Genomic DNA, 15,299 nt, shown 5'->3' with positions numbered 1-15,299 from the left:
AGCGTTCCCCCAAGTCTCCTGATAAAAATGATACCCCACTTGTGTGGGCAGGCCTAGCGCCCGCGACAGGAAACGCCCCAAAGCGCAAAGTGGACACATCCAAATTTTTGAAAGAAAACAGAGGTGTTTTTTGCAAAGTGCCTACCTGTAGATTTTGGCCTCTAGCTCAGCCGGCACCTAGGGAAACCTACCAAACCTGTGCATTTCTAAAAACTAGAGACCTAGGGGAATCCAAGATGGGGTGACTTGTGTGGCTCGGACCAGGTTCTGTTACCCAGAATCCTTTGCAAACCTCAAAATTTGGCTAAAAAAACACATGTTCCTCACATTTCTGTGGCAGAAAGTTCTGGAATCTGAGAGGAGCCACAAATTTCCTTCCACCCAGCGTTCCCCCAAGTCTCCCGATAAAAATGATACCTCACTTGTGTGGGTAGGCCTAGCGCCCGCAAAAGGAAACGCCCCAAAGCGCAACGTGGACACATCCAAATTTTTGAAAGAAAACAAAGGTGTTTTTTGCAAAGTGCCTACCTGTAGATTTTGGCCTCTAGCTCAGCCGGCACCTAGAGAAACCTACCAAACCTGTGCATTTCTGAAAACTAGAGAGCTAGGGGAATCCAAGATGGGGTGACTTGTGTGGCTCGGACCAGGTTCTGTTACCCAGAATCCTTTGCAAACCTCAAAATTTGGCTAAAAAAACACATGTTCCTCACATTTCTGTGGCAGAAAGTTCTGGAATCTGAGAGGAGCCACAAATTTCCTTCCACCCAGCGTTCCCCCAAGTCTCCCGATAAAAATGATACCTCACTTGTGTGGGTAGGCCTAGCGCCCGCGACAGGAAACGGCCCAAAGCGCAACGTGGACACATCCAAATTTTTGAAAGAAAACAGAGGTGTTTTTTGCAAAGTGCCTACCTGTAGATTTTGGCCTCTAGCTCAGCCGGCACCTAGGGAAACCTACCAAACCTGTGCATTTCTGAAAACTAGAGACCTAGGGGAATCCAAGATGGGGTGACTTGTGTGGCTCGGACCAGGTTCTGTTACCCAGAATCCTTTGCAAACCTCAAAATTTGGCTAAAAAAACACATGTTCCTCACATTTCTGTGGCAGAAAGTTCTGGAATCTGAGAGGAGCCACAAATTTCCTTCCACCCAGCGTTCCCCCAAGTCTCCCGATAAAAATGATACCTCACTTGTGTGGGTAGGCCTAGCGCCCGCGACAAGAAACGCCCCAAAGCGCAACGTGGACACATCCAAATTTTTTAAAGAAAACAGAGGTGTTTTTTGCAAACTGCCTACCTGTAGATTTTGGCCTCTAGCTCAGCCGGCACCTAGGGAAACCTACCAAACCTGTGCATTTCTGAAAACTAGAGACCTAGGGGAATCCAAGATGGGGTGACTTGTGTGGCTCGGACCAGGTTCTGTTACCCAGAATCCTTTGCAAACCTCAAAATTTGGCTAAAAAAACACATGTTCCTCACATTTCTGTGGCAGAAAGTTCTGGAATCTGAGAGGAGCCACAAATTTCCTTCCACCCAGCGTTCCCCCAAGTCTCCCGATAAAAATGATACCTCACTTGTGTGGGTAGGCCTAGCGCCGCGACAGAAAACGCCCCAAAGCGCAACGTGGACACATCCAAATTTTTGAAAGAAAACAAAGGTGTTTTTTGCAAAGTGCCTACCTGTAGATTTTGGCCTCTAGCTCAGCCGGCACCTAGGGAAACCTACCAAACCTGTGCATTTCTGAAAACTAGAGACCTAGGGGAATCCAAGATGGGGTGAAATGTGTGGCTTGGTCCAGGTTCTGTTACCCAGAATCCTTTGCAAACCTCAAAATTTGGCTAAAAAAACACATGTTCCTCACATTTCTGTGGCAGAAAGTTCTGGAATCTGAGAGGAGCCACAAATTTCCTTCCACCCAGCGTTTCCCCAAGTCTCCCGATAAAAATGAAACCTCACTTGTGTGGGTAGGCCTAGCGCCCGCGACAGGAAACGCCCCAAAGCGCAACGTGGACACATCCAAATTTTTGAAAGAAAACAGAGGTGTTTTTTGCAAAGTGCCTACCTGTAGATTTTGGCCTCTAGCTCAGCCGGCACCTAGGGAAACCTACCAAACCTGTGCATTTCTGAAAACTAGAGACCTAGGGGAATCCAAGATGGGGTGACTTGTGTGGCTCGGACCAGGTTCTGTTACCCAGAATCCTTTGCAAACCTCAAAATTAGGCTAAAAAAACACATGTTCCTCACATTTCTGTGGCAGAAAGTTCTGGAATCTGAGAGGAGCCACAAATTTCCTTCCACCCAGCGTTCCCCCAAGTCTCCCGATAAAAATGATACCTCACTTGTGTGGGTAGGCCTAGCGCCCGCGACAGGAAACGGCCCAAAGCGCAACGTAGACACATCCAAATTTTTGAAAGAAAACAGAGGTGTTTTTTGCAAAGTGCCTACCTGTAGATTTTGGCCTCTAGCTCAGCCGGCACCTAGGGAAACCTACCAAACCTGTGCATTTCTGAAAACTAGAGACCTAGGGGAATCCAAGATGGGGTGACTTGTGTGGCTCGGACCAGGTTCTGTTACCCAGAATCCTTTGCAAACCTCAAAATTTGGCTAAAAAAACACATGTTCCTCACATTTCTGTGGCAGAAAGTTCTGGAATCTGAGAGGAGCCACAAATTTCCTTCCACCCAGCGTTCCCCCAAGTCTCCCGATAAAAATGATACCTCACTTGTGTGGGTAGGCCTAGCGCCCGCGACAGAAAACGCCCCAAAGCGCAACGTGGACACATCCAAATTTTTGAAAGAAAACAAAGGTGTTTTTTGCAAAGTGCCTACCTGTAGATTTTGGCCTCTAGCTCAGCCGGCACCTAGGGAAACCTACCAAACCTGTGCATTTCTGAAAACTAGAGACCTAGGGGAATCCAAGATGGGGTGACTTGTGTGGCTCGGACCAGGTTCTGTTACCCAGAATCCTTTGCAAACCTCAAAATTTGGCTAAAAAAACACATGTTCCTCACATTTCTGTGGCAGAAAGTTCTGGAATCTGAGAGGAGCCACAAATTTCCTTCCACCCAGCGTTCCCCCAAGTCTCCCGATAAAAATGATACCTCACTTGTGTGGGTAGGCCTAGCGCCCGCGACAGGAAACGCCCCAAAGCGCAACGTGGACACATCCAAATTTTTTAAAGAAAACAGAGGTGTTTTTTGCAAAGTGCCTACCTGTAGATTTTGGCCTCTAGCTCAGCCGGCACCTAGGGAAACCTACCAAACCTGTGCATTTCTGAAAACTAGAGACCTAGGGGAATCCAAGATGGGGTGACTTGTGTGGCTCGGACCAGGTTCTGTTACCCAGAATCCTTTGCAAACCTCAAAATTTGGCTAAAAAAACACATGTTCCTCACATTTCTGTGGCAGAAAGTTCTGGAATCTGAGAGGAGCCACAAATTTCCTTCCACCCAGCGTTCCCCCAAGTCTCCCGATAAAAATGATACCTCACTTGTGTGGGTAGGCCTAGCGCCGCGACAGAAAACGCCCCAAAGCGCAACGTGGACACATCCAAATTTTTGAAAGAAAACAAAGGTGTTTTTTGCAAAGTGCCTACCTGTAGATTTTGGCCTCTAGCTCAGCCGGCACCTAGGGAAACCTACCAAACCTGTGCATTTCTGAAAACTAGAGACCTAGGGGAATCCAAGATGGGGTGACTTGTGTGGCTCGGACCAGGTTCTGTTACCCAGAATCCTTTGCAAACCTCAAAATTTGGCTAAAAAAACACATGTTCCTCACATTTCTGTGGCAGAAAGTTCTGGAATCTGAGAGGAGCCACAAATTTCCTTCCACCCAGCGTTCCCCCAAGTCTCCCGATAAAAATGATACCTCACTTGTGTGGGTAGGCCTAGCGCCCGCGACAGGAAACGCCCCAAAGCGCAACGTGGACACATCCAAATTTTTTAAAGAAAACAGAGGTGTTTTTTGCAAAGTGCCTACCTGTAGATTTTGGCCTCTAGCTCAGCCGGCACCTAGGGAAACCTACCAAACCTGTGCATTTCTGAAAACTAGAGACCTAGGGGAATCCAAGATGGGGTGACTTGTGTGGCTCGGACCAGGTTCTGTTACCCAGAATCCTTTGCAAACCTCAAAATTTGGCTAAAAAAACACATGTTCCTCACATTTCTGTGGCAGAAAGTTCTGGAATCTGAGAGGAGCCACAAATTTCCTTCCACCCAGCGTTCCCCCAAGTCTCCCGATAAAAATGATACCTCACTTGTGTGGGTAGGCCTAGCGCCGCGACAGAAAACGCCCCAAAGCGCAACGTGGACACATCCAAATTTTTGAAAGAAAACAAAGGTGTTTTTTGCAAAGTGCCTACCTGTAGATTTTGGCCTCTAGCTCAGCCGGCACCTAGGGAAACCTACCAAACCTGTGCATTTCTGAAAACTAGAGACCTAGGGGAATCCAAGATGGGGTGAAATGTGTGGCTTGGACCAGGTTCTGTTACCCAGAATCCTTTGCAAACCTCAAAATTTGGCTAAAAAAACACATGTTCCTCACATTTCTGTGGCAGAAAGTTCTGGAATCTGAGAGGAGCCACAAATTTCCTTCCACCCAGCGTTTCCCCAAGTCTCCCGATAAAAATGAAACCTCACTTGTGTGGGTAGGCCTAGCGCCCGCGACAGGAAACGCCCCAAAGCGCAACGTGGACACATCCAAATTTTTGAAAGAAAACAGAGGTGTTTTTTGCAAAGTGCCTACCTGTAGATTTTGGCCTCTAGCTCAGCCGGCACCTAGGGAAACCTACCAAACCTGTGCATTTCTGAAAACTAGAGACCTAGGGGAATCCAAGATGGGGTGACTTGTGTGGCTCGGACCAGGTTCTGTTACCCAGAATCCTTTGCAAACCTCAAAATTTGGCTAAAAAAACACATGTTCCTCACATTTCTGTGGCAGAAAGTTCTGGAATCTGAGAGGAGCCACAAATTTCCTTCCACCCAGCGTTCCCCCAAGTCTCCCGATAAAAATGATACCTCACTTGTGTGGGTAGGCCTAGCGCCCGCGACAGGAAACGGCCCAAAGCGCAACGTGGACACATCCAAATTTTTGAAAGAAAACAGAGGTGTTTTTTGCAAAGTGCCTACCTGTAGATTTTGGCCTCTAGCTCAGCCGGCACCTAGGGAAACCTACCAAACCTGTGCATTTCTGAAAACTAGAGACCTAGGGGAATCCAAGATGGGGTGACTTGTGTGGCTCGGACCAGGTTCTGTTACCCAGAATCCTTTGCAAACCTCAAAATTTGGCTAAAAAAACACATGTTCCTCACATTTCTGTGGCAGAAAGTTCTGGAATCTGAGAGGAGCCACAAATTTCCTTCCACCCAGCGTTCCCCCAAGTCTCCCGATAAAAATGATACCTCACTTGTGTGGGTAGGCCTAGCGCCCGCGACAGAAAACGCCCCAAAGCGCAACGTGGACACATCCAAATTTTTGAAAGAAAACAAAGGTGTTTTTTGCAAAGTGCCTACCTGTAGATTTTGGCCTCTAGCTCAGCCGGCACCTAGGGAAACCTACCAAACCTGTGCATTTCTGAAAACTAGAGACCTAGGGGAATCCAAGATGGGGTGACTTGTGTGGCTCGGACCAGGTTCTGTTACCCAGAATCCTTTGCAAACCTCAAAATTTGGCTAAAAAAACACATGTTCCTCACATTTCTGTGGCAGAAAGTTCTGGAATCTGAGAGGAGCCACAAATTTCCTTCCACCCAGCGTTCCCCCAAGTCTCCCGATAAAAATGATACCTCACTTGTGTGGGTAGGCCTAGCGCCCGCGACAGGAAACGCCCCAAAGCGCAACGTGGACACATCCAAATTTTTTAAAGAAAACAGAGGTGTTTTTTGCAAAGTGCCTACCTGTAGATTTTGGCCTCTAGCTCAGCCGGCACCTAGGGAAACCTACCAAACCTGTGCATTTCTGAAAACTAGAGACCTAGGGGAATCCAAGATGGGGTGACTTGTGTGGCTCGGACCAGGTTCTGTTACCCAGAATCCTTTGCAAACCTCAAAATTTGGCTAAAAAAACACATGTTCCTCACATTTTGAGGGCAGAAAGTTCTGGAATCTGAGAGGAGCCACAAATTTCCTTCCACCCAGCGTTCCCCCAAGTCTCCCGATAAAAATGATACCTCACTTGTGTGGGTAGGCCTAGCGCCGCGACAGAAAACGCCCCAAAGCGCAACGTGGACACATCCAAATTTTTGAAAGAAAACAAAGGTGTTTTTTGCAAAGTGCCTACCTGTAGATTTTGGCCTCTAGCTCAGCCGGCACCTAGGGAAACCTACCAAACCTGTGCATTTCTGAAAACTAGAGACCTAGGGGAATCCAAGATGGGGTGACTTGTGTGGCTCGGACCAGGTTCTGTTACCCAGAATCCTTTGCAAACCTCAAAATTTGGCTAAAAAAACACATGTTCCTCACATTTCTGTGGCAGAAAGTTCTGGAATCTGAGAGGAGCCACAAATTTCCTTCCACCCAGCGTTCCCCCAAGTCTCCCGATAAAAATGATACCTCACTTGTGTGGGTAGGCCTAGCGCCCGCGACAGGAAACGCCCCAAAGCGCAACGTGGACACATCCAAATTTTTTAAAGAAAACAGAGGTGTTTTTTGCAAAGTGCCTACCTGTAGATTTTGGCCTCTAGCTCAGCCGGCACCTAGGGAAACCTACCAAACCTGTGCATTTCTGAAAACTAGAGACCTAGGGGAATCCAAGATGGGGTGACTTGTGTGGCTCGGACTAGGTTCTGTTACCCAGAATCCTTTGCAAACCTCAAAATTTGGCTAAAAAAACACATGTTCCTCACATTTCTGTGGCAGAAAGTTCTGGAATCTGAGAGGAGCCACAAATTTCCTTCCACCCAGCGTTCCCCCAAGTCTCCCGATAAAAATGATACCTCACTTGTGTGGGTAGGCCTAGCGCCCGCGACAGGAAACGCCCCAAAGCGCAACGTGGACACATCCAAATTTTTGAAAGAAAACAGAGGTGTTTTTTGCAAAGTGCCTACCTGTAGATTTTGGCCTCTAGCTCAGCCGGCACCTAGGGAAACCTACCAAACCTGTGCATTTCTGAAAACTAGAGACCTAGGGGAATCCAAGATGGGGTGACTTGTGTGGCTCGGACCAGGTTCTGTTACCCAGAATCCTTTGCAAACCTCAAAATTTGGCTAAAAAAACACATGTTCCTCACATTTCTGTGGCAGAAAGTTCTGGAATCTGAGAGGAGCCACAAATTTCCTTCCACCCAGCGTTCCCCCAAGTCTCCCGATAAAAATGATACCTCACTTGTGTGGGTAGGCCTAGCGCCCGCGACAGAAAACGCCCCAAAGCGCAACGTGGACACATCCAAATTTTTGAAAGAAAACAAAGGTGTTTTTTGCAAAGTGCCTACCTGTAGATTTTGGCCTCTAGCTCAGCCGGCACTTAGGGAAACCTACCAAACCTGTGCATTTCTGAAAACTAGAGACCTAGGGGAATCCAAGATGGGGTGACTTGTGTGGCTCGGACCAGGTTCTGTTACCCAGAATCCTTTGCAAACCTCAAAATTTGGCTAAAAAAACACATGTTCCTCACATTTCTGTGGCAGAAAGTTCTGGAATCTGAGAGGAGCCACAAATTTCCTTCCACCCAGCGTTCCCCCAAGTCTCCCGATAAAAATGATACCTCACTTGTGTGGGTAGGCCTAGCGCCCGCGACAGGAAACGCCCCAAAGCGCAACGTGGACACATCCAAATTTTTGAACGAAAACAGAGGTGTTTTTTGCAAAGTGCCTACCTGTAGATTTTGGCCTCTAGCTCAGCCGGCACCTAGGGAAACCTACCAAACCTGTGCATTTCTGAAAACTAGAGACCTAGGGGAATCCAAGATGGGGTGACTTGTGTGGCTCGGACCAGGTTCTGTTACCCAGAATCCTTTGCAAACCTCAAAATTTGGCTAAAAAACACATGTTCCTCACATTTCTGTGGTAGAAAGTTCTGGAATCTGAGAGGAGCCACAAATTTCCTTCCACCCAGCGTTCCGCCAAGTCTCCTGATAAAAATGATACCTCACTTGTGTGGGTAGGCCTAGCGCCCGCGACAGGAAAAGCCCCAAAGCGCAACATGGACACATCCAAATTTTTGAAAGAAAACAGAGGTGTTTTTTGCAAAGTGCCTACCTGTAGATTTTGGCCTCTAGCTCAGCCGGCACCTAGGGAAACCTACCAAACCTGTGCATTTCTAAAAACTAGAGACCTAGGGGAATCCAAGATGGGGTGACTTGTGTGGCTCGGACCAGGTTCTGTTACCCAGAATCCTTTGCAAACCTCAAAATTTGGCTAAAAAAACACATGTTCCTCACATTTCTGTGGCAGAAAGTTCTGGAATCTGAGAGGAGCCACAAATTTCCTTCCACCCAGCGTTCCCCCAAGTCTCCCGATAAAAATGATACCTCACTTGTGTGGGTAGGCCTAGCGCCCGCAAAAGGAAACGCCCCAAAGCGCAACGTGGACACATCCACATTTTTGAAAGAAAACAAAGGTGTTTTTTGCAAAGTGCCTACCTGTAGATTTTGGCCTCTAGCTCAGCCGGCACCTAGGGAAACCTACCAAACCTGTGCATTTCTGAAAACTAGAGAGCTATGGGAATCCAAGATGGGGTGACTTGTGTGGCTCGGACCAGGTTCTGTTACCCAGAATCCTTTGCAAACCTCAAAATTTGGCTAAAAAAACACATGTTCCTCACATTTCTGTGGCAGAAAGTTCTGGAATCTGAGAGGAGCCACAAATTTCCTTCCACCCAGCGTTCCCCCAAGTCTCCCGATAAAAATGATACCTCACTTGTGTGGGTAGGCCTAGCGCCCGCGACAGGAAACGCCCCAAAGCGCAACGTGGACACATCCAAATTTTTGAAAGAAAACAGAGCTGTTTTTTGCAAAGTGCCTACCTGTAGATTTTGGCCTCTAGCTCAGCCGGCACCTAGGGAAACCTACCAAACCTGTGCATTTCTGAAAACTAGAGACCTAGGGGAATCCAAGATGGGGTGACTTGTGTGGCTCGGACCAGGTTCTGTTACCCAGAATCCTTTGCAAACCTCAAAATTTGGCTAAAAAAACACATGTTCCTCACATTTCTGTGGCAGAAAGTTCTGGAATCTGAGAGGAGCCACAAATTTCCTTCCACCCAGCGTTCCCCCAAGTCTCCCGATAAAAATGATACCTCACTTGTGTGGGTAGGCCTAGCGCCCGCGACAGGAAACGCCCCAAAGCGCAACGTGGACACATCCAAATTTTTTAAAGAAAACAGAGGTGTTTTTTGCAAAGTGCCTACCTGTAGATTTTGGCCTCTAGCTCAGCCGGCACCTAGGGAAACCTACCAAACCTGTGCATTTCTGAAAACTAGAGACCTAGGGGAATCCAAGATGGGGTGACTTGTGTGGCTCGGACCAGGTTCTGTTACCCAGAATCCTTTGCAAACCTCAAAATTTGGCTAAAAAAACACATGTTCCTCACATTTCTGTGGCAGAAAGTTCTGGAATCTGAGAGGAGCCACAAATTTCCTTCCACCCAGCGTTCCCCCAAGTCTCCCGATAAAAATGATACCTCACTTGTGTGGGTAGGCCTAGCGCCGCGACAGAAAACGCCCCAAAGCGCAACGTGGACACATCCAAATTTTTGAAAGAAAACAAAGGTGTTTTTTGCAAAGTGCCTACCTGTAGATTTTGGCCTCTAGCTCAGCCGGCACCTAGGGAAACCTACCAAACCTGTGCATTTCTGAAAACTAGAGACCTAGGGGAATCCAAGATGGGGTGAAATGTGTGGCTTGGACCAGGTTCTGTTACCCAGAATCCTTTGCAAACCTCAAAATTTGGCTAAAAAAACACATGTTCCTCACATTTCTGTGGCAGAAAGTTCTGGAATCTGAGAGGAGCCACAAATTTCCTTCCACCCAGCGTTTCCCCAAGTCTCCCGATAAAAATGAAACCTCACTTGTGTGGGTAGGCCTAGCGCCCGCGACAGGAAACGCCCCAAAGCGCAACGTGGACACATCCAAATTTTTGAAAGAAAACAGAGGTGTTTTTTGCAAAGTGCCTACCTGTAGATTTTGGCCTCTAGCTCAGCCGGCACCTAGGGAAACCTACCAAACCTGTGCATTTCTGAAAACTAGAGACCTAGGGGAATCCAAGATGGGGTGACTTGTGTGGCTCGGACCAGGTTCTGTTACCCAGAATCCTTTGCAAACCTCAAAATTTGGCTAAAAAAACACATGTTCCTCACATTTCTGTGGCAGAAAGTTCTGGAATCTGAGAGGAGCCACAAATTTCCTTCCACCCAGCGTTCCCCCAAGTCTCCCGATAAAAATGATACCTCACTTGCGTGGGTAGGCCTATCGCCCGCGACAGGAAACGGCCCAAAGCGCAACGTGGACACATCCAAATTTTTGAAAGAAAACAGAGGTGTTTTTTGCAAAGTGCCTACCTGTAGATTTTGGCCTCTAGCTCAGCCGGCACCTAGGGAAACCTACCAAACCTGTGCATTTCTGAAAACTAGAGACCTAGGGGAATCCAAGATGGGGTGACTTGTGTGGCTCGGACCAGGTTCTGTTACCCAGAATCCTTTGCAAACCTCAAAATTTGGCTAAAAAAACACATGTTCCTCACATTTCTGTGGCAGAAAGTTCTGGAATCTGAGAGGAGCCACAAATTTCCTTCCACCCAGCGTTCCCCCAAGTCTCCCGATAAAAATGATACCTCACTTGTGTGGGTAGGCCTAGCGCCCGCGACAGAAAACGCCCCAAAGCGCAACGTGGACACATCCAAATTTTTGAAAGAAAACAAAGGTGTTTTTTGCAAAGTGCCTACCTGTAGATTTTGGCCTCTAGCTCAGCCGGCACCTAGGGAAACCTACCAAACCTGTGCATTTCTGAAAACTAGAGACCTAGGGGAATCCAAGATGGGGTGACTTGTGTGGCTCGGACCAGGTTCTGTTACCCAGAATCCTTTGCAAACCTCAAAATTTGGCTAAAAAAACACATGTTCCTCACATTTCTGTGGCAGAAAGTTCTGGAATCTGAGAGGAGCCACAAATTTCCTTCCACCCAGCGTTCCCCCAAGTCTCCCGATAAAAATGATACCTCACTTGTGTGGGTAGGCCTAGCGCCCGCGACAGGAAACGCCCCAAAGCGCAACGTGGACACATCCAAATTTTTTAAAGAAAACAGAGGTGTTTTTTGCAAAGTGCCTACCTGTAGATTTTGGCCTCTAGCTCAGCCGGCACCTAGGGAAACCTACCAAACCTGTGCATTTCTGAAAACTAGAGACCTAGGGGAATCCAAGATGGGGTGACTTGTGTGGCTCGGACCAGGTTCTGTTACCCAGAATCCTTTGCAAACCTCAAAATTTGGCTAAAAAAACACATGTTCCTCACATTTCTGTGGCAGAAAGTTCTGGAATCTGAGAGGAGCCACAAATTTCCTTCCACCCAGCGTTCCCCCAAGTCTCCCGATAAAAATGATACCTCACTTGTGTGGGTAGGCCTAGCGCCGCGACAGAAAACGCCCCAAAGCGCAACGTGGACACATCCAAATTTTTGAAAGAAAACAAAGGTGTTTTTTGCAAAGTGCCTACCTGTAGATTTTGGCCTCTAGCTCAGCCGGCACCTAGGGAAACCTACCAAACCTGTGCATTTCTGAAAACTAGAGACCTAGGGGAATCCAAGATGGGGTGACTTGTGTGGCTCGGACCAGGTTCTGTTACCCAGAATCCTTTGCAAACCTCAAAATTTGGCTAAAAAAACACATGTTCCTTACATTTCTGTGGCAGAAAGTTCTGGAATCTGAGAGGAGCCACAAATTTCCTTCCACCCAGCGTTCCCCCAAGTCTCCCGATAAAAATGATACCTCACTTGTGTGGGTAGGCCTAGCGCCCGCGACAGGAAACGCCCCAAAGCGCAACGTGGACACATCCAAATTTTTTAAAGAAAACAAAGGTGTTTTTTGCAAAGTGCCTACCTGTAGATTTTGGCCTCTAGCTCAGCCGGCACCTAGGGAAACCTACCAAACCTGTGCATTTCTGAAAACTAGAGACCTAGGGGAATCCAAGATGGGGTGACTTGTGTGGCTCGGACCAGGTTCTGTTACCCAGAATCCTTTGCAAACCTCAAAATTTGGCTAAAAAAACACATGTTCCTCACATTTCTGTGGCAGAAAGTTCTGGAATCTGAGAGGAGCCACAAATTTCCTTCCACCCAGCGTTCCCCCAAGTCTCCCGATAAAAATGATACCTCACTTGTGTGGGTAGGCCTAGCGCCGCGACAGAAAACGCCCCAAAGCGCAACGTGGACACATCCAAATTTTTGAAAGAAAACAAAGGTGTTTTTTGCAAAGTGCCTACCTGTAGATTTTGGCCTCTAGCTCAGCCGGCACCTAGGGAAACCTACCAAACCTGTGCATTTCTGAAAACTAGAGACCTAGGGGAATCCAAGATGGGGTGAAATGTGTGGCTTGGACCAGGTTCTGTTACCCAGAATCCTTTGCAAACCTCAAAATTTGGCTAAAAAAACACATGTTCCTCACATTTCTGTGGCAGAAAGTTCTGGAATCTGAGAGGAGCCACAAATTTCCTTCCACCCAGCGTTTCCCCAAGTCTCCCGATAAAAATGAAACCTCACTTGTGTGGGTAGGCCTAGCGCCCGCGACAGGAAACGCCCCAAAGCGCAACGTGGACACATCCAAATTTTTGAAAGAAAACAGAGGTGTTTTTTGCAAAGTGCCTACCTGTAGATTTTGGCCTCTAGCTCAGCCGGCACCTAGGGAAACCTACCAAACCTGTGCATTTCTGAAAACTAGAGACCTAGGGGAATCCAAGATGGGGTGACTTGTGTGGCTCGGACCAGGTTCTGTTACCCAGAATCCTTTGCAAACCTCAAAATTTGGCTAAAAAAACACATGTTCCTCACATTTCTGTGGCAGAAAGTTCTGGAATCTGAGAGGAGCCACAAATTTCCTTCCACCCAGCGTTCCCCCAAGTCTCCCGATAAAAATGATACCTCACTTGTGTGGGTAGGCCTAGCGCCCGCGACAGGAAACGGCCCAAAGCGCAACGTGGACACATCCAAATTTTTGAAAGAAAACAGAGGTGTTTTTTGCAAAGTGCCTACCTGTAGATTTTGGCCTCTAGCTCAGCCGGCACCTAGGGAAACCTACCAAACCTGTGCATTTCTGAAAACTAGAGACCTAGGGGAATCCAAGATGGGGTGACTTGTGTGGCTCGGACCAGGTTCTGTTACCCAGAATCCTTTGCAAACCTCAAAATTTGGCTAAAAAAACACATGTTCCTCACATTTCTGTGGCAGAAAGTTCTGGAATCTGAGAGGAGCCACAAATTTCCTTCCACCCAGCGTTCCCCCAAGTCTCCCGATAAAAATGATACCTCACTTGTGTGGGTAGGCCTAGCGCCCGCGACAGAAAACGCCCCAAAGCGCAACGTGGACACATCCAAATTTTTGAAAGAAAACAAAGGTGTTTTTTGCAAAGTGCCTACCTGTAGATTTTGGCCTCTAGCTCAGCCGGCACCTAGGGAAACCTACCAAACCTGTGCATTTCTGAAAACTAGAGACCTAGGGGAATCCAAGATGGGGTGACTTGTGTGGCTCGGACCAGGTTCTGTTACCCAGAATCCTTTGCAAACCTCAAAATTTGGCTAAAAAAACACATGTTCCTCACATTTCTGTGGCAGAAAGTTCTGGAATCTGAGAGGAGCCACAAATTTCCTTCCACCCAGCGTTCCCCCAAGTCTCCCGATAAAAATGATACCTCACTTGTGTGGGTAGGCCTAGCGCCCGCGACAGGAAACGCCCCAAAGCGCAACGTGGACACATCCAAATTTTTTAAAGAAAACAGAGGTGTTTTTTGCAAAGTGCCTACCTGTAGATTTTGGCCTCTAGCTCAGCCGGCACCTAGGGAAACCTACCAAACCTGTGCATTTCTGAAAACTAGAGACCTAGGGGAATCCAAGATGGGGTGACTTGTGTGGCTCGGACCAGGTTCTGTTACCCAGAATCCTTTGCAAACCTCAAAATTTGGCTAAAAAAACACATGTTCCTCACATTTCTGTGGCAGAAAGTTCTGGAATCTGAGAGGAGCCACAAATTTCCTTCCACCCAGCGTTCCCCCAAGTCTCCCGATAAAAATGATACCTCACTTGTGTGGGTAGGCCTAGCGCCGCGACAGAAAACGCCCCAAAGCGCAACGTGGACACATCCAAATTTTTGAAAGAAAACAAAGGTGTTTTTTGCAAAGTGCCTACCTGTAGATTTTGGCCTCTAGCTCAGCCGGCACCTAGGGAAACCTACCAAACCTGTGCATTTCTGAAAACTAGAGACCTAGGGGAATCCAAGATGGGGTGACTTGTGTGGCTCGGACCAGGTTCTGTTACCCAGAATCCTTTGCAAACCTCAAAATTTGGCTAAAAAAACACATGTTCCTCACATTTCTGTGGCAGAAAGTTCTGGAATCTGAGAGGAGCCACAAATTTCCTTCCACCCAGCGTTCCCCCAAGTCTCCCGATAAAAATGATACCTCACTTGTGTGGGTAGGCCTAGCGCCCGCGACAGGAAACGCCCCAAAGCGCAACGTGGACACATCCAAATTTTTGAAAGAAAACAGAGGTGTTTTTTGCAAAGTGCCTACCTGTAGATTTTGGCCTCTAGCTCAGCCGGCACCTAGGGAAACCTACCAAACCTGTGCATTTCTGAAAACTAGAGACCTAGGGGAATCCAAGATGGGGTGACTTGTGTGGCTCGGACTAGGTTCTGTTACCCAGAATCCTTTGCAAACCTCAAAATTTGGCTAAAAAAACACATGTTCCTCACATTTCTGTGGCAGAAAGTTCTGGAATCTGAGAGGAGCCACAAATTTCCTTCCACCCAGCGTTCCCCCAAGTCTCCCGATAAAAATGATACCTCACTTGTGTGGGTAGGCCTAGCGCCCGCGACAGGAAACGCCCCAAAGCGCAACGTGGACACATCCAAATTTTTGAAAGAAAACAGAGGTGTTTTTTGCAAAGTGCCTACCTGTAGATTTTGGCCTCTAGCTCAGCCGGCACCTAGGGAAACCTACCAAACCTGTGCATTTCTGAAAACTAGAGACCTAGGGGAATCCAAGATGGGGTGACTTGTGTGGCTCGGACCAGGTTCTGTTACCCAGAATCCTTTGCAAACCTCAAAATTTGGCTAAAAAAACACATGTTCCTCACATTTCTGTGGCAGAAAGTTCTGGAATCTGAGAGGAGCCACAAAT

This window comes from Pleurodeles waltl, chromosome 2_1 (genome assembly GCF_031143425.1).
Source record: "Pleurodeles waltl isolate 20211129_DDA chromosome 2_1, aPleWal1.hap1.20221129, whole genome shotgun sequence".
NCBI lineage: Eukaryota > Metazoa > Chordata > Amphibia > Caudata > Salamandridae > Pleurodeles > Pleurodeles waltl.
Note: the sequence above shows the minus strand (reverse complement) of the source record.